This window comes from Parasteatoda tepidariorum, chromosome 10 (assembly GCF_043381705.1).
Source record: "Parasteatoda tepidariorum isolate YZ-2023 chromosome 10, CAS_Ptep_4.0, whole genome shotgun sequence".
In the NCBI taxonomy this organism is placed as follows: domain Eukaryota; kingdom Metazoa; phylum Arthropoda; class Arachnida; order Araneae; family Theridiidae; genus Parasteatoda; species Parasteatoda tepidariorum.
In genome coordinates this window covers 37,106,611-37,127,684 of record NC_092213.1, presented here as the reverse complement: position 1 = coordinate 37,127,684, position 21,074 = coordinate 37,106,611, and positions in this window count along the sequence as shown.

Here is a 21,074-nt window from a genome sequence, read left to right as displayed (position 1 = left end):
TAATAAAATTACGAAATGAGACACAGAAACGTACTTTCTCTGAATATATATATATATATAATAACAGGGCTACATCCCTGTTATCAATGTAGTATTCAGCTTTAATAATGCAGTCATAAGCATAATAAGTTATCAAAAGGTTTATTTAAAAGTAGGCTGGTGGTTATAACAGTTCACATCCACTCTCCACAAGGGAGGGGGGTTCCGGCAGATCTTACAAGGAATACATGATACAGCAAGAGACATGCGAAAACCTTCTGTCTCGCATTAAATACTTACAGACATGGAGGTGAAAAGGCTCAGTCACTGCATAGTTTTGTAACTCTACGCATCATCGATAATCATTTAATGCTCCCTAATATGGAAGTGAAGGAGGGACAAGCTTCTAAAAATAACTCCTCCTTTGAAATATAATTCTTATTATAATTCAATGGCATGTTTTCAGCCTTGAAGTCCTAAAATAGAATTTCTACACCTATTCCTTACCAAAGACATTTTATGAAAACGAAAGAGTTTTAATGTTGTTATTAATACGAAAGTATTTTTAAATTTTGTATTGCATATATATATTACAAAATACAATAGTTAAAAATGCAAAGAAAACAAGGAAAAAAATATAAATTTTTAAAGAGAAGAAAATATTATTAATACATAAAATATTTTTAAACATTCTTAGAAGAATAATTAAACGACAAAAGACAAATTAAAGAAAAGATATAATCCCGTCATCAGCTCAAACGTTTATATCAGCAGAAAAGAGTGCTTTTTTAATATTGTATTAATAAAGCGAAAGTGAAATATATCAATACAATAGTATGAGAAGCACCAAAAAAATTTGAAACGAAAATAGAACATAAAAGGAAGCAAAAAGGAAGGATTTCCTTTAAGGAGCATGCAGATGTAAACTTTTAAAATGTAACATTTCGTTGCTTGTCCATAATGTTTATGCCTATTTAATGTTCAATGCCTATGTGCAACAAGCTTGTTTCGTATTTTTTTTCTTTTTAAATCCCTCAATATAGTCAATTCGAATTTTAAACATTGATAGATAATTAAAGAATTAAATAGATAATAATGTTGATACGTAAATAAATAATGCACAAATAAATAAATTATTAAATAATACATAAAAATAATAAATAGCAAAACAACGATCTGTTCATATTTGTTTTAATAAAATACGATGTGATATATTTTTGTTTTACATGCTATAATCAAATATGCAAAATAAAAAACTTAATCCTATCATCGAAGAAGAAAGTTTTTAAACCTAAAAGGAAAATCATCGAGAATTGATTAATATTTTGTCTTTTTTAAAATAAGGAACAACTTGTTAATGGTGGTGTAAAACATGAAATATAATCAGAAAAATTCTTACATTTTTCCCAATAATAGCTTTTATCGAAACAGGTCATTAATTTTTATAAGTATTTCCTTTAGTTTTTCAATAATAAAAATGGTTTTCGTCTAGCGATCACCACACGAGAGTTATTTATTGGGTCTTTTGCCGCATCAATGGCTAAAAGAGCACAAATTAAGGGAGTTAATAATGGTAAGTAACAATGCTTATGTGAGAACTACATGTACGTTTATTATGAAATAATTAAAAGCAAAAGTGTAGTATGTTTCCATTAGCACTAGCGTTTTGCAATTACCTTTATATCAACACTTTTTTATAATTATTATCTGAGTCATTTACTTCGCTTAATGCTTAAAAAATGATGCTATTTTTCATTTAAAAAAAAATAAGCAGAGATAAGATTTTTTAATATAAATTGTGAGATACAAACAGTTAATTATTTTATAAAAAAATATTTTTCCAGATTTTATTATGACTCATAATGAAATATTATTTCAGTTTCTAAACGTGCGAAATTATCAGAGACATTTACCCTTCAATATAAATAAAAGCGGATCACCCTAAATAACTTTTGATCGAATGATCGGATCTTCACGTTCTAGGACTCAATTTTAGTGGTTCGAGGGGGTGACTTCAAATATGCTAAATGAATAAGTGCAGACGATATTTTAAGTTACGAAATCAGACACAAAGCATACTTTCTCTGAATAAGCATTCCTTTTTTTGACGGATTCGGATTTCTGACTCCGAAAATATAGGAGATAGTCTCAATCTGGCAAATATGGTCCCAATAGTTTGGTCAGTAGAGCGGTGTAAAATTTTCTTTCCCTTTATCTTAATTATACTTTTTGCGTACTTCGCTATGTCTCGAGAACTTTTTAAGACAATGCCTGCTTCTTAGTTTCGTCTGTCGGATACTTTTGTTACAAGTTTCAACATGCCAACAAGTTTGATGGCTATCTATGTCGTATCTCGTTAACACGTTCACGCCGGGGTGACCCACCGGTGGGTCACGCTAGATTGTCTCGTCTTGGCAGCGCACCGGAGTAAAAACTGGTAACAAATAAATTTCATTTTTCAGTTTTTTTTCCGGGAATAATAAAAATCCATAACTACCAATCGTTTTTAACGGATACAATTTTTATATTGAATTGCTTCTTCGCCGTGGTAACTTTCCTTGCAGTGAATTGTTATTGTTGCAGACGTGCCAACTTTTAATCCCTTCCATTATCATTTTCCCCAGTGGTATTAAAATGGAATTAAAACTTCAATTTTAAGCAAACAAATACGTTGTATTTGAAAAAAATTAAGTTGACAACCATGATAGTTACGCATATTAATATATAACCTTAATTTTTGTAAGAATAGTGGTGATCAAAATCATTTAAAAAATAAATTTATAAAAGAAAAAATAGTTTATATTTACTACCACTTTAAATATGAAAATAAAATCTCCCGCAAAATGCGGGAGAGTTGGCAGGTACGTTGTTGAGAATAGATTAACTCTTCCCGAATATTATCTAATATTGAAATAGTTCTTCTACCAGTATTTTCACTCTTCCCGGCGTGAACGTGTTAAACTAGATTCTAGAACATTACCATTGAGTTAAAGGGCAAATTCCTTTTATTTTCTTTGCGGTACCTTACCACTCTCTTTTATAAGAGAACCTTTTCCATTTCTGTAAAAGAAGGCACGTACTTCCGCTGACTTAACTTTCCGGTATGTAATGCAATGATTTTCTTAATAATTTTTTTCGTTTTCTATGTCTTCCCCGTATCTAAACATTCAGCCCCATAGCGATCTTTAACGTTTCGCTCCCCTATTTAGCATTTTTTTTTTAAACTTGATTCCTGACATTGTTTCTGTTCTGGTAACAAATTTTAAAAGAAATAAAAGTTTACATTATAATAAGGACCAACTACAGCTAAGATTAAAATCTTCAAAAGAGAGAACGAGTCGGTAAAAGTGGCTGGATTGTAAATTTACTATCCAGTAAGATAAAAAAAAAAAGGTAAATCAATGATTTTATTCGTAAAATTTAACGAGGAGAAACAAAACATCATAATCGCTACGCTTTCTGTAAAATATTTTGCAGAGTTATAGATATAATCACTGTCTAAAATTTTCAGAATTTTCGCTGATTTTGCCAACTTTTTAAAAGCCTCTCCATTCGACATATCATCATAAAAAAATTTCTGAGCGCCTGAGGCCTTTTACGGCACTTTTCCCGTTCAGCTTGAGGTTTCAACTTTAGGGTGGCTCTTTCTGGTAACTGGAATGCAAATTGGAGTGAAAAAAAATTTAAATATTTTGTATTCTAGGTGAAGATGCGTCGCTACAACAATAAACAGCGTTTGGCCTGAGGTTTATGTTTCTTTCAGGTTTTTAAAAGTAAAAATTTCATTAAATTACACAATTTATTACACAATTAAATTAATTTATTACACAATTTATTACACATTAAATTACACAATTATGTTTCACAATTTATGACTTTTTCGAAAAATTTGCAATTAAGCTTTGAAATATGAAAGTCTAAAAAATGAATATTGAGATCACAATGTATGTTCGTGTTACAGATAAACCATCTTTTTATGTTATTTTTCGGAATATTTTGTTCTGACATCTTTTGAATTTTCTAGGAGTTATGGGGAGATTGTACACCAGGCTGGAGATGCGTAAGATAGGATGGGGCGAATCATAGAGATATGGATTAAGCGTTTGAATCTGAGTTCCATTTTTGAGTTTTGAAACAGAATTTGTAATTTATGAAAGGTTGCTTGCTCTTTATTGATAGTTGATTTTATTATCCAATTAAACTTGCTGTTTATGAGCAGACCTAGATATTTGGCGCTATTCACAATGGTGATAGTTTCGTTAAGGGGAATATTTTGTTTTCTTGGAAGGATGGTTTTTCTTGATAATTAGTAGTTGCAATTTTTGTCCGTTAACTTTAAACTACCAGTTTTGACTCCAGGTTTCGATTTCATTCAGCTTTTCTTAGAGTTTCTGCAGGGCTATGATGGGGTTTTTGGACTTCATGACGATTCCAGTGTCATCTGCATAAAATGCAGTGATATTATTAAAGTTTTGCCGGTCCACTGGAAAGTCATAGGTAAATAATATGAATACTATGGACCCAAGGGTCCTCGACGCACTCCTGTTATTATTTTTTTAATTGTTGACTGCTAGTTTTTAAAATTAACTTGAAAGGTTCTTTTATGTAAATAGGCGTAAGATACACATTAATGTTGTGTAATTTTAATGATACCAGAGGGAAAGTTTAGTTGTAAGAGCTTGAAGATGAGACCCTGATGCCAAACCCGGTCAAAAGACTTAGAAATATCTAACATCAGTAATGCTGAACTCTGTTTGTTATGAGGCACCAACCAATCCAATATAGTCTACTATTCCAAGGATTGATCATCTTTTTTTTAAAATTACCAGGAGCTGTTTTCATTGTTAATTTTTTGATTTGATTTGTAACTTTCGTCTGCAGTGGTCAGTTCGATGATCTCAGGTGATGAATGTGATAAGTTGAATTGATTTATTTCTTCAATAACCAAGTTGTGATTGTTCAGACCGAAAACCGGGTTCAGAGGAATTTTTTTTTCTCCGTAGTCAGCAAAGGTTTCGGCTTTATTTTGTGCGCTGTGAAGACATACTTTGCGTCTTTGTGTAAAGGCTTATCCATCTAAGGTGTCGTGGTATGAAGAGATTTAGTTATTCTCCGGATAGAATTATCTTCCGTTCGATTTTATCTACCCATTGTCTTCTTTTTGAATAACGGCATTTCTTGTGTATTTGATTAAATTTTTTTTGTACTCCCCCGCCTCTGAAATTTCTGTCACATGTACAGGTTGTATAATTGGCAACTTTAGTGTGATGCTGTTTATTAAGGTGAGTTTCTGTGATAATCATAATATCCGGGTCGAACACAGAAATAAAATCCTTAAGTTCGTTAATTTTGTTACAAATTCCATTTGTATTTCAAACTATAATGTGAGGAGGTGCTTTACGAGAAGTGGCTTTTAGAGATAAGGTCGGGATCTTGTGGTCTTTATGAATATTTGTATTTCCGATGAACCATCTGGACAGGTGATTACATTAGTATCTTGTTCTGGCATTGGTTGAGCTTCTTCATGAGGAATTCCGGTATGGTTGTCCAAGCAGGTGAGGCATATGTGAGAATTGGTCTAACCATCGAAGTATATAGCAGTTTTCTTAGTTTTAATGATACATTCTGGTTGCATGTAGATGAGTGGTTGGATTATTATTGTTGCTGTATTTGCTTCATCTATTATATTTTTAATATGATCATTCCAGGTGAGTTTACTGTTTATTATTAGGCTGAAGTAGTTTGCTTTTTTGACTATTGGTATTTGTATGTGGAACATTTTTGGTTTACATTGTGATAATATTTTTTATTCTTCTTTTCTGTGTGATAAGGATTTGAGATTTGTCCGCATTTACAGCTACTTTCCATTTAACGCACCAGTCTTCTAATTCGTATATTTGATCTTATAATTTCTGTAACGCTATATTTGGGTTTCTGAATTTAATGATGATTCCTGTATCGTCTGCGTAGAAGGCTGTAATACTGTTGTAGTCTGCTTTATTAATTAGAAAATCATATGTGTATAATATATATAATATCGTTCCAAGAATACTGCTCTGAGGTACTCCAGCTTTGATATTTCTTTTGATGATTTGCAGTTTGAATTAATTCTTGGAAGGTTCTGATTGAAAGATCGAAGGAAAGTAGTTTCATGAGACCAGGGGGAAAGTTGAGTTGCATTAATTTAAATATTGTACCAGTATGCCAGACTTTGTCGAATGCTTTTTAGATGTCTATCATTAAAAATGCTATAGTTTCTTTGATTAGAGCTCTGCCTGTATATTCTATTATGCGAAGTAGTTGTTTTGTAGTATCCAGTTTTTGGCGGAATCCGAACTGCTCGTCGGGTAGGGCTGTGAGTAGTGACTTGATTCTATTATATATGATGTTTTCGTATATTTTTTCCACTATGTTTAAGAGGCTAATTGGTCTGTAACTCTCAGGGCAGCTTGGATTTTTATTTTTCTCTAGAAATAGAACAACTGATGTGTTTTTCCAGATTTGAGGATAATAATTCACAGCAAAGCAGCTATTGATAATATGGATGATTTTTCTGTGTATGGTTGGGACGTAGCAGTTTTATCATTTTATTTCTAATTCCATCTTCTCCTGGTGCTTTGTTGTTTTTTAAATTACGAATGATGTTGCAGACTTCTTCGTTATTTATAGGTTCTATTGTTTCAGGGATAGGATGATCTTGGTGTAAATCGTTTACTTCTTCTGTGATTAAATTATGATAGTTTTGATCTGGATTTGGTGAGAACAAGGTTTGGAGGGAGTCTGCAAATATTTCAACTTTATCTTCTATTGTGTGCAGTGTGCCAGATGGTCAGTTTATCTGTGGTGGGGTCTTTAAAATTTTAGCCATTATCCAAATAGTACTGTCGGTGGTACAGAGAGAAGCGACTTTGCTTTGCCAGAGTTGCTTTTTGTAATTTTTGCTTTGTTTTCTTATTTGTTTATTGAGTTGCTTTATTTCATTAAGATAAACTGAATCGGAGGTTCTTTGATGCCACTTTCTATAATAATTTCTTAAACTGATAGTATTTTTAATCTCTGAAGGTAGTCGGTAATGATGTGCAGTATGTTCATTTTCTATTGAGGCATTTTTGTAGGCTTTTATGATTTCACATTGTAGTTGCTGGATATAGTTATCAATAGTAGTCTCGTCTTCTAAAGTTGGGAGGTTTCTATTGCTGATAATGAGTATGTTTCTGTAGAGGTTCCAATCTGTTTTAAGTTTTGGTTTTTCAGAGTGTTCAGTTGTCAGGCCGACGACAGGTAGATGATCGGATGACAGATGGCTAGTAAGGAGGTGACCAAGAGGACTTGTATATTTGTTATGGCAAAGTCGAGTATGTCAGATCTATGGTTTAGCAGGTTTGGTATATGGGTTGGAGAGTTGGAGCAGTGACTATGAGTTGATGTTTTAAGGTGAGGTTTTTAAGTTTTATTCGTGTATAGTTGGAGTTGTTGTAGCCCCATGCTGTACTTAGTATTGAAGTCGCCTGCTACTATTAGTGGCAAAGTGGCTGGGAATAGGAGTTTTATGTTTTCGGTGAATTACATATGCCTGTAATTTTGATATTCTGATTTTTATGATTTAGTATAGGATGGATATTTGTTCATAACCTCTGTCATCTTTGGTGCGCTATTCGGTAGTAGTTAATCTGTTTTTTGATAGTAGTGCGACGCCGCCTCCTCTATAGCATCTATCACATCTGTATGTTGTGCGGTTTGCTATTTTAAAACTTTGAGTTGGATTCAAATGAGATTCTGTAATTATTAAAATATCTGGATTCTGTTCTAAGATGAAATTTTGCCTCTACCATACGCCATGTGCGGATCTATATACATGCTTGCTTAGAGAAAATAAAATATTCTGTTGAGAAAGCAAAAATACAAATACAACTACCACTTTTTAATTTTTTCCTTGTGCGTATGGACCCTGTTTATTAAACTGTACGTATGTCGATTGCATTTTGTAGGACTAATAACACAAGTAGCTAGTCGAGTACACTTCGAAGTGATAAGTCTTGCGTTTTGTAATGTAGAATTGCTAACTTTTTCGCTTTTTGGGAAAATTTATAATTCTAAGTTCATGTTTTATTCTTTGTTTTGCATAAATTTGATTAAAAGTTATTTTCCACTTCACTACACTTAAATGATTTAAAAGTTTATATGAAAAGCCTTTTTTAATCCAGCTCTTCCACGGCAAGACTATAAAATTTTTTAGAAAGCTAGCTTTTACTTGTCTTATACTCGATAAACTATTTTTTAAACAATCTTATAGTTGACAACTCTGGTAAAGCAAAATTTAACCCTTTTGCACCAACTGTCACAAATACGTGCCAGTTATCAATCCTTATAAAAAAAATTGGTAACCAAACAAATTCTAAAAGAGTTTGATTCATTCAATTCACCACCATTTAGTTCAAAATAAAAATTATAAAAATAAATACTTAATATTTTTATGAATAAGCGAACCACCAATATAACTTTCCTATGTATGTCCCTTTGGTATATTTCATGATTAATGGGATAAGGGCCATGATGCCCAGTTCTACAACAACGAACGAACGAATTTATGGAAAAGACTCCTTTACTTCATTTGCATTCCACAACCTCATCGGAGCGCCACACAGATCAAGCTCAATGGGANTATGAACATGAACCACTTTATTCCAGCTCCTCCACGGTAACACTATAAATTTTTTTTGGAAAGCTAGCTTTTATTCGTCTTCTACTCGATAAAATATTTTTCAAACTATCTTATAGTTGACAACTCTGGTAAAGGAAAATTTAACCCTTTTGTACCAACTGTCACAAATACGTGCCAGTATGAAACGTTATCAATCCTTATAAAAAAAAAAATTAGTAACCAAACAAATTCTAAAAGAGTTTGATTTATTCAATTTACCACCATTTAGTTCAAAATAAAAATTATAAAAATAAATATTTAATATTTTTATGAATAACCGAACCACCAATAAACTTTCCTATGTATGTCCCTTTGGTATATTTCATGATTAATGGGATAAGGGCCATGATGCCCAGTTCTACAACAACGAACGAACGAATTTATGGAAAAGACTCCTTTACTTCATTTGCATTCCACAACCTCACCGAAGCACCACACAGATCAAGCTCAAGCTGAATGGGAAAAGGGCCGCAAGCGGCCTCAGGTGCCCATATATTTTATACAGTACAGTTCAGTTTATGGATAAGATATGTGTCTAGACTCAAGTGAAAGAAAACCAAGTTTATCGTAATGCCCTTTTTAAAGCTACCACTTGTTTTTTCCTCTCATCCCGATTCTAAATTAATTCGAATTTTTGAGAATTGTTCTTCTTGAAAGGGTTAAACATTTTAGTATCTTTGAGAAAACTTAGCTGCTGCTCATCGATTTTTCATGGAAATCAAGGTATGATTTCGATGAAAAATGAACAGCAACTTAAAAGTAATGTTAACACGTTCACGCCGGGGTGATCCACCGGTGGGTCACGCTAGATTGTCTCATCTTGGCAGCGCACCGGAGTAAAAACTGGTAACAATAAATTTCATTTTTTAGTTTTTTTCCGGGAATAATAAAAATCCATTTCTTCCAATTGTTTTTAACGGATGCAATTTCTATATTGAATTGCTTCTTCGCCGTGATAAATCTAATCGGTTAATGCCGCTTCGCGGCAGCGCACCGAGATTTATATGATTTCTACCGTGATAAATCTCCATACAGTGAATTGTTATCGTTGAGAATAGATTAACTCCTCCCGAATATTATCTAATATTGAAATAGTTGTTCTACCAGTATTTTCACTTTTCCCGGCGTGAACGTGTTAAGCAAAAAATCATTTATCGTAATAAATTCCATATTAACAATTAAAATGTATGAAACACGAAACTGGCATATTTTTTAAATTTATTTTTACTCCATATCGGACGTGGTGTTAAATTCTCGATAAAAAAAAATTTCATAACCTTAACTAATGCAGTGATTTTTTTAACTGTAATACCAGAAACTGAAAAGCGACTTTTCAATTTCCATTTAGGGAAGACTTTAGAGTTTTATAAAACTTTACAGCTGACGTTTCGAAATTTCCTTTTTGCCTCGTTCCCATAGGTGACAAGCGGAAAGTTTTCAAAAGCTACGTCGAGAACAATAAATTGTTTGAGTAAGTTAAACTGGTTGCGGCTATAAAGCTTTGCTTGAGAATAATTATTTTTAGAAGTTTATTATTTTGAGACATATATTATTGTTTTTAATAGGAATATGCAAAGAGATTTGAATTTTTCATAATTGTTCTTTTCTATCAAGAGTAAGAATGTTAAGACACATAAGAGAATAATATAATTTTAGTTTAAAAAACTAGAATTTTCTATGCTTCTGTAAAATTATTTCTACAATATGTTATTATTTCTACAAAATGTTATTATTTCTACAAAAAAGTAAAAATAATAAAATTTTGCTTGCAATTTTTATGAATCGAGTTGATATGTCTTTTAATTTTCAAGGTATTAATTTTTTTTACATAAAATTCATCTTAAAGTTTCAAGAATTTCTTTTCAAATTAAGGGTAGCAACGGAAAATTAGGCGGCTTATTTGGTGTTATTACAGGGCTGCCAGCTTTCTACGCCTTTTGTAAAAATTTATTCTAGTGGAAGCTATGTTTATGTTTTAATGTGTTATTTCTTATTTATTTAAACTTATTTTCCACACCACTACACATAATTGATTTAAAAATTCATATGCAACGCCATTATGTTCCAGCTCTTTTGCGGTGAGCCTTATAAAGTTAACAAAATTTACTGAAAGCTTTGGTTTTTAAATGTCAGCCACTCTCTAAATTATTTTGCAAAAAGCCCAGTAGTTGGCAGGCCTGTTATTATTGTTATTCGAAGACCGACGACTTTTCGTTGGTTTCTTTAAAAAATTTTTGAAAGAAATCATTGCAGCACTTTTTAGGATAAACTTATAAAATGAACATAATGTCTGAAAATTTACTGAGACTATATCAACTGTAATTTTCTAAGTTACAAGCAATATTTGCTTGTGTCTTAGCATTTGTGGTGCTTCATAAATAACATCATACATCAATTATTATGTCTTTGCCTTGTTGTTTTAGTAATAAGCTCACACGCTCCGTACTAGACATGATTTACTGTTTTCAATTTGTGCTTGTTCCCTTTCCATTTTCTAAACTACGCGTAACATTTGAGTTCTGTAATAATGGTATTAGGAGGCAAGCTTGTTACACAAAAGGAAAGGGCTCTTCTTTTCTTGGAGGTAAAAGAGAGTTCCATAGAAAAGACTCAAAGGAGCTGAAACGAAGAAAATAAAGATGATGGAAAAAAGGAAGGAAAAAATTTCATTCCTTTTACGATGCACACACATAATGATTTGATCGCGGATCCTTCTCAGATTGAAACCCTAGACATAAAAGAAAATGCTGGTTTTATTGCAAAGTGAAACAGATAAAGCTTAATGTTGTGCAGAGCTTAGTTTAATAGATTTATGATTTTATTAAAAAATATTTATATAAACTAAGTCATTTAAGCAGGTGCGAGAAGTAACATAAGGGATTAATAAATGTAAGAAAAGTCTTATTTTCTGGGATATAAAATTAATGGGAAGTTAGATTAACACTTAAACTCAAAGATGATTTTTCTATCAAAAAAATGTTTAAACAACGTTGGACAATAGATTTTTCAAGCAAATTTTTTTCTCTAAAATTTTATTATGACTGAATTCATTTTAGTAACATTTTAAAATTTATGTTTAATTTTTTTTCTTCTTTAAACACACATCATTAACTATGGCAAATCTTCTGGTGCCGTTTTTCAGGACTCTTTAACCCCTTAAGGACGGGTGATTCGGAAAAGCATTTGTACAAAATTAGAATCAAGTAGTAATTAAATAAAAAACGATAACTTAAATGTAGTCGTTGCTAATTTGACAGACTTACTTTGCTTTTAATTTAATTATTGTTTGTTTAATCATATATATAATCAATGTTAATTCAAAGTATAACTAAATAGTTTTATTTTGAACAAAGTAATGGTGAATTAAATGAATCAAACAATTATAACTCCGCCCACAAATAAACTGCTAAAGAAATACTTTGATTACCAGTTTTATATTTTTACCCTGATTGATACGGATTTATGCTGTCATGCATTGGTGACAATCGGCACGAAAGGGTTAAACGGGCCGTGATAGGAACACCACGTAATTTTGACCCCAATCAGAGGACATGTACACAACGCCTGAGTTGGTATCTATCTCTCTTTCCAAACTTCCACACCTCAGCTTACGAGATTACTTTAATGGAGCCAATTCATTTTTAATTTAAAATAATAATTTCCAATCTCTACACTGCTACTACATTTCTACAATGCACACATCAATCAGCGCTAGGACTTCTTTTTATTTTTGGAGGATGGTTATAATTAAAGGTATTTTGTTTAGAACAACTTAGCTCATTCTACTTGACGGGTGACTATGAGACTTAATATACACGTTATCTGTTCCAGGAAAAACGAAACTTATAAATAAATAGTTAAAGTTTTGACCACTAGATGGCAAAAGGGGGTGAAAAGGGGTTTACTATCCATTGTATTCTAACAATGTAACTTGCTATGCTTGGTTAGTTATATTTGAAAGTTGTTTTCGTTTCTGCTTTTTTGCTGCGCAACTTAGTACCCCAAAATCATCAAAACTTTACTAATTTCGAGGATTCAAATTTAATATCATGGCGTAAAGTATTTTTACAACAGTGATTACTGGCTTTTTAAACCGCTTCAAATTGCACTAAAATCATTTCTCGCACATGAAAAACGCTATCTACTGATCAAGAGGCCGGGATAGCCTGGTCGGTAGGGCGCTAGGCTCATGTCTAAGAGTTCGTGGGTTCGATCCCCGCCGGCCGAAGACTCCCCGTGTAGTAAATGATGGCTGATGAACGTTAAATCTGTCGAGTCTCAAAGTCCTCCATGTTCCCATAACAAATCAAAACCTCTGGGGGTACTGATCCAGGAGTTTCCTTGTCTTCCGGATTGGGTTCAAAATTACAAGGCTACGGAGTTGAACATTAGTAGTCGTAAACCTAAAATTGGGTCGGCTGTTCAACGACGGATAAAATAAAATCTACTGGTCAACCCAGAGATTGCTGGTCGATACGAATTCCGCACCCGGTTCCCCCCGACTACAGATCTGACGAAAAATATCCTCAATGGTAGATGGATGATGAACCTATTGCCGTCAAGATAACCGAGGGAGGTTTTTATGATTTTCCTCTCCATGTAACGCAAATATGTGTTAGTTCCATCCAAAAAGTTCTCTCCCAATTCTTTGTCCAGAAATTCCCTTGTTTTCTGGATTGGATTCAAAATTACAAGGCTACAGAGTTGAACATTAGTAGTCATAAAGTCGAAATTGCGACGGCTGTTCAACGGCTGTTATAATATTATAATGTCTACTCGTCTAAATGTGAACTATTTTTGTAGCTGTCTTTTTCCCATTGTATATTTAATCCATATATCATAACAGACAACGTATTTTTAAATGTAACCACCCAGCTCTTATAACCATATACAATGTATCGGCGGATGATCGACTTAATGATTTCTATCTTAAGACACTCAGATACAAAGAATGATAGATAAATTGAACAAACGGTAAGTCGACTGTGAAAGCTGTAATTCTTTTTATGCTGAAATTTTAAAACTTAGTTACAAAGTTGGTAAAAGATGGCGCTGTACTCTCTTGAAAAATTTAAAATGCTCCAGGACTGTAATCTAATCTGTGATATTGTAGCACCGTTGTTCATTACACACGTTGTGTATTGAACATACACACGTTGTTCAATAGAAATCCTGTGTAAACCTCTTAATTTGGTATTACAACCTTCCTTCACCTTTTGACACTGGAATAATCACTCTTGGCCATCTGTTGGTAATTTTTGTAACTAAATTCCAAACTTTTTGTATAAATTTTTTTACAGCTTTCAGAATTAACATACCGTTTGTTCCATTCCATCACCTTTGTTTCCAATATTTTTAATTTTGAAATCAGAAAGTCTGTCAATGGACACCCTGTAGAATTTCTTATCTCATCGTTTTATATCCTTCTCTTCTATATTTTTTTTAAAGTAAGAAAAGTCTTTAAAGAAATTTTCAACACGCAACATGAGTTGCTCTTTGTACAAACAATCCTCCAATAATGATATTCATGGGCAAAAAGAAGAATGTAAAGAAAGTTCAATCTTTCACGATAGATGGGTAAGAAAGGAGAAAAAAAATGCTCGGCGAAGGAGAGTGATGTAGTTTGGGATTCCAGAATTCTTCATGAATGTCATAGACATGCAGAGATATCCATCTTATTCACAAGTCAATCGATGGCAACACTTCGTTTTTTATACTCTTCTCCGTCATCTGCTTTCTTTTTTCTAAAATTTGTCTATTGAAAGGAATATTTTATGTAAGTCACTACATCTTTACTCGACGATAAATACATCATCAAGGAATTGTAATAAAAGTTTGATAACTATTATTCATGTTGATACAAAATTATGTTTCTAGTAAATAATATAATATAATATTTTTACCAACTTATTTTCATCTTCGGAACTTAGATTTTCTGCGGTTTTTATACGTTTTGTGAGTTCTTATTAGAATAAAAGGACTCAAAAATAGTTTGTCACCAAACATTGCAATTTAGAATAGTATATGATCAGAGATGTCAACTGCTCCATATACAGTTACAGTTATGCCCAGTTACTGCTTTTTTGAGTTCAGGCTGCCTGTTATCCAAATATTGTAAATTTTAAACCACAAATAACACAAACACACACAGGTTTTAACACCAGATTGTGGCGAGCCCGGGGAAGGAGCAACCTAGTAGAGTCCGAACTGGATGAGCAACATACCTGTTAAATCGCACAGCAAGCAACCCGATACGAGCGGTGATCACCAGGATGGTCGAGTCGCTGTGTAGCAGAGGAACACTTTTTACACTTTATATCTTAATTATTACCTTATTTGAGTTTATACTGGACCTTATTTTTATGCTCCTTGTATATATTTTGTAAATATTCTGTATGTAGTTCAATTTTACTTCTGCCCATGTATATAATTTAACTTATAGTTTCATTTTGCAATTTGTAAATAATCTAATCTGTGTTTTAACAATTCATTGTGCTCCACTACTTGGCAATGGAGGTCTCTCCTACCTCCCATTTCATTATATTTATGATTTGTATATTAATGTATGTCTTTTCGGCCTATCAGCAATCTCCTAGAATACGATGAATTGGCTGATGGAGCTTCGCGACAAATGCCGATAGCTTATATCATATCCAGCATTTAGCTATAAGGTATCGTAAATTCTTTTCTTTACATAATGTTAGCTGTGTTTCCAGCCATGCAATCTGTTTTTATATTTCATGATCTCTTGTACAAGATAAATGGGAAAAAGGGTGCCCAGCTACACTGAAAAGACCAGACCTAAAGAAAGCGAAAATTATTGCAGAAACTTGCAGTTTTAAAGAACTAAAAATTTGAAGATATTTTATACATTTTTTAGTTATTTTAAAAAATCAAATCCTTATTATTAATTTTTGAAAACTTAATTGATTTTCATTAAAGTGTACGCGTCATGTAACTGAAAAGATGTTTATTTAAATTTTTTTTTCTTTTTTTTGAAAAAAAATTATTTTGCGGATACTTTGAGGCCTTAATCAATTAGGAATTAAAATCAAGTTTGCAGAATTTTTTTTTTTATTTTAAGATTTAGATAAGTTTTAAAATTTTAAGTTTAATAAGTTTATTTAATTGTTTATAAGTTTATTTTATTGAGTAATAACGAAATACATAATTAATATAGAGTTATTCTAATAAAAATTCACCACTTAAAAATTTTTAAGTGCGAGTAAATTAGCTAAAGCAAAAATATTTTACTTTGCTCATAAAAAATTTGATCTATTTATTATAGTTTTCTCTTAATATAAATCTGCACTTCGACAACTTCCGAGGATGACGTCACAAAGTGATAGGCTATGATTTAACTGGCATTTCAGCTTACAGATATACATTTGAGAATTTTGAATTTTATAATAATACCAGTAATTATATTAGAATTTAGTATATTTAATTTTCCAGCTGTCGTAATCAGAGGTCACCCATAGCGGGACTGATGCTAAAATAACCATCACATATGAGTATGAGTAATCAGAGGTCAAGTAATGAGCTCTAACGGTAATTTTAAAAATTGCTCTGTGAACGAGCAATTGCTAGTTAAGTGAAGTACGTTCATCTTACAAGTCTTTCGTATACTTTCTGTAAAGTAGAATTCGCGTGGGGTATATGTCACGCTAGGTTAACATGGGTTAAAAAACGTGGAATAAACTCGTTTTGCAGTTAAGAGTTGCAAACTTCATTGCTATTAATAATTAACTATTTGAAAAACAGATAAAAAGCTTAAAAGTAAAACAATAATTTAAAATGATTTTTAAACGTCTCTCGAATTAACTTTGTGCACAATCGCATACTTAGTGTACAACTTTGTGTACAATCGCATACATCTTTTTGTCGAAAATATTCAACGAGAATCGTAGTTACAAAGAATTAAATAAGCACGAAATATAGGTTTATGAATGAAGTTGCAATAGCAACCGAGATAATGTATCAAAGCTGGTTTTAGTGAAAATCCGAAACTAAATCTGTGGAACCAAATCTATGTTATATAATACGGTTTTATGTACGCGGTTATAAAACCTAAGAAATTTTTTTTCCAGCTTCGGCATACGCATAAAGCAGACCAGTTAAAAGCTGTCTTTTATTATTCAATATTTTAAGTTAAATTTTATTTTATTTCGAGTTAAATAATGTTTTATTGAAAGTTAAATTTTATTTTCTTTATTTTAAATTTTGTTAGAATCAATGATGCTTAAAAATACGGTGAATAATCTAAAGAGGAAAAGGAGCTGCTCCTTTTAAAATCCAAAAGAACAAAATCTACGGAATAATATNCCTTTTTTCAAAGACATTCATTGTGGTGGGAAACTTTTTTCAGCATTTTCATTTATCTGGGTGAATTAAAAGATTCTCAGATACCACGATGATTTAGTTATTTCTGATTAGATCTAGAATTATAAGGAGCAAGTACTTTTTATATCTAACAAAGACTTTTTGAATGCCCTAACAGTATAATAAACAATTAATTTCGATAATATTTTATACCACTTTTTCCATAAAACCACTTTTTGTATCATTTCAATTTATAAACTCGGGACGAATCGGGTTAATAATTAACTATTTGGATAAACAACTATTTGGATTAACTATTTGAAAGACAGATAAAAAGTTTAAAAGTAAAACAATAATTTAAAATGATTATTAAACGTCTCTCGAATTTAACTTTGTGCACAATCGCATACTTAGCATCTTTTTGTCGAAAATATTCAACGAGAATCGTAGTTTCAAAAAAATAAGTAAGCAACGAAATGGTTTATGAATGAAGTTGCAATAGCAACCGAGATAATGCATCAAAACTGGTTTTAGTGAAAATCCGAAACTAAATCTGTGGAACCAAATCTATGTTATATATTGCATTTTTATGTACGCGGTTATAAAATCAAAGAAAATTTTTTTTCAAGTTTCAGCATACGCATAAACAGAGCAGTTAGACGCTGTGTCATCCATATTAAGTTAAAATTTATTTGAATTAAAGCTAAATTATGTTTCATTGAAAGTTAAATTTTATTTTCTTTATTTTAAATTTTGTTAGAATCCATGATGCTTCTAAATACGGTGAATAATCTATAGAGGAAAAAGAGCTGCTCCTCTAAAACTCCAAATGTACAATATCTATGGAAGATAAGGATGACTTAAATCTTGGAATTAATCTCTAAAGCTTAAATCTTGGAATTTAAAGTTTTAGAAGAAATTTTGAAATTACCCCGCTGAATTATACGAATTTTAAAAAAATATGTAGATAAGATCTATTTATTGGCTACCTGTGCTTAAAATGTCTTATAATAGTTTCATTTTTAGAAAATTCTTCCAAACTTAATTGTTATTTTACAAAGTGATAGTAAAACAACAATTAAGTTTGATAGAATTTTCTAAGAACATACAAGAAATATCAGTATTTCTTACAGAGAAATTTTATGAACTATTTATGATCTAAACTTTAATCAAGAAAGAAATATGCAAAGCTAAACTTGAGTAACGAATCCAATGAGTAATCGAAGAAAATTGCAAAAGTTGTTCCAGAAATCGGCAAGCATGCGGAGAATCTCCAAATCTAAGTTAATGCAATAACAGCATTAGTACACACCTGGAAAAATATATAATGTGGTAGTAATATTAAGATGAAAATCTGTTTTTTATTATATATATCTAATTAGCAGAGTATTTAAATAATCATAGATAAATAAATCTAGATCCTTTGACTCTAATGAAATTATTGACTCTATTTAAGTATTATATCCACTATCTTACGCAAGGGAACTGTCCTTGCATCAGAAAGGTCCTGGGTTCGAATCCCGGGCAAGGCATGGATGTTTTTTTCTCACTCTGTGTGTTCTATGTCCTTTCTCCTTTGTGCGTGAATGTGACCCGTCCTATAAACGGTATGTGGTTATGTGAATGGCGTTGCAGAAGTAGAATTCCTGGCCATAGATGGCACCACTGAAAAACAGGAACAATCGCACCCCCACTGCCTAAACAGGCATACGACCAAAAAAATATCTATTACGCAATTCAAAGAGGCTTTTCCCAAGAGGTAGTAAAATTATATTGGAATTGACATTGCAAACAGACTTTTCTTTACGTTTAACCCACTCATCGAAACACGTAGCAATGACTCTGCCTATGTGTATTGTCTGCCTAAGTCTCAGCCCTACGACGGGCTTTAACTCGTTCATCTGTGTGGATAATGAGTAAAAATTACCGAAGCACATTTGCGTTGAGTAATATAAAAAACAATAGATTCTCTAACTGGGAATCAGAAAATAAAAATGACAACGGTCTCAACATCTCCTGCCTTGCCTTCCCCCGGGAGTTAAACCCTTAGAGGAGAGATCATCCCTAATATCTCCTCTAAGGTTAAACCCAGAGCTTCATTAGTGCGCAGGAGATATCTTGGCCCATTTTGAAGGTATACATAAAATATTTAAACGTAGCGGTAGACAAATATGTTTTAAATCGAATTTATTAAAAGAATAATAGAGATTGAATGCATGTAATTTGCTTCCAGATTAATTGTAAATGTAACAGATTCCGAAAGAGTTGACAGGTATGAAGTATCACTAAAAATGAAGTTTTTATTCTAAGAACTAAAAAAATTTTAGCTTTTGTACCGTTAAATTAATGACAATTTTAATTTTTTCCAGGTCAGTATGTACTCTGAATAAAAGATTTTGGTATTATTTAATTGATAAATTTTTTAATATAAATAAATATTTTATCTTTATTTATAAAAAAAAAAAATGATTTCGAAGCAATCGTAAGGGTCGGTGAACCAAGCGAGTTGTGAGAGAAGATCGCAGTTTGCCTGTCTAAAGTTAAAATATATCTCCAAAACGTCGAAAGGGAGGAACAAAATGAAAAGGTCTATTTATGTTTTATGGAATATTTGGTGTTGGCTATTTGGCATCGCTTCTTATCTGACAAATTGTGATGGAATATTTTCGGTGCCAAAAGATTTTTGGAAACACTCCATGTTTTGAAGATAAAATACTATACATAAGTAAATTATTTCAGAAAAAAAAAATTATATTCCTCTCACAATAAACTTTTTTTTCCCTCTTAAGGGAATTGAATATGACATCACCACTCTATTGTGTTTAAATAAATAACAGAAAATAATAAAAACATCCGAACAAAAGGGGCTTAAATTAAAAATCCAGGAGTTAATTTGCTTTTAGAAATTAAAGGGATTATTTCGAAATCAAATAAAGCTTGTTTCTTGAAAATTTTTGAACTGTTTTGAAAATGAAAAAGATTATGACAAAATTTCCATCTTTAATCAGTTTATTCTTGAAATGAAGTATCGTAGGGCATAATCGTTGTGGTTACCGTTTATTTTTAGTGAAGATAAAGGCATAAGAAATTTTGGTTTGAATATTTATGACACGTTTTTTTAAAATCACGTCTTTTTAAAATCAAACGAAAAACTTTTTACCTGAATTAAATACAATGAGAATCAATTTACGAAGAATATTTAGGGCTTTTAATTATCCAAAAAATTATAAAATATTTTTTGTACAAACACCTTATTACTGCCACTGTTTCATGAAAAGTAAACTATCCGTGACGTTTATTGCTTATTAACAGTTAAAGGTTGTATATTCTCTTGTGAGAGATCACTAAAATGTGTTTATATTCTAATTATCTCTAAATAAATTTAGTTACACATAATTTACTCATTCCAAATAAAGGGCAAAAAGAAATTATTTTTACTATCAGTATTTTGCCTTTTCCCGAAAATTAACAGCACTTTACGTGCTTTAAATTTGTTGCGTTACATTCTTGGTATTTTTTCCCGTGAAGTCTTTTCGAAAAGACTATGACTGATAGCTCAATGATTTCAATTTTGGAATTCATCTTGGAGACGAAGCAGTCACTTTTACCGTAATTTATTGTTAATATTAATATCTATAGTAGGATCTTCCATTTGGTCATTGTGATATTTTAAAAAAGTGGTAGCCAGCGCTAAAAATTTCGTATTTTTCAAAATAAAAACATATTTTTCCCAAAATATGCTTTTTACTTCAAAATTAAATGTTGCATTTTGGCAACAGACGACTTAAATAGGTTAATTAGAGCTCACAAACTGTAAAGCAGCCCGAAAGCAGTAAAGAAAATTTGAAGCCCTAAACCACTGTTTCCTAAAGTGTGGTTGGTGTTCGTACCCCCAGGCAGGCCCGGACTGGCCAGTAGGCAGACCGGGCAAATGCCCGGTGGGCCGGTCTGGCCTGAGGGCCGGTTGGGCTGAGCATGGGCGGATCGTGAATTTGTGGGGCCCTGGGCTGAAGCTACTTTGGGGCCCTAATAGGCATTTTGTCAAAAAAACTGTTTTCTATAGTGAAGTAGA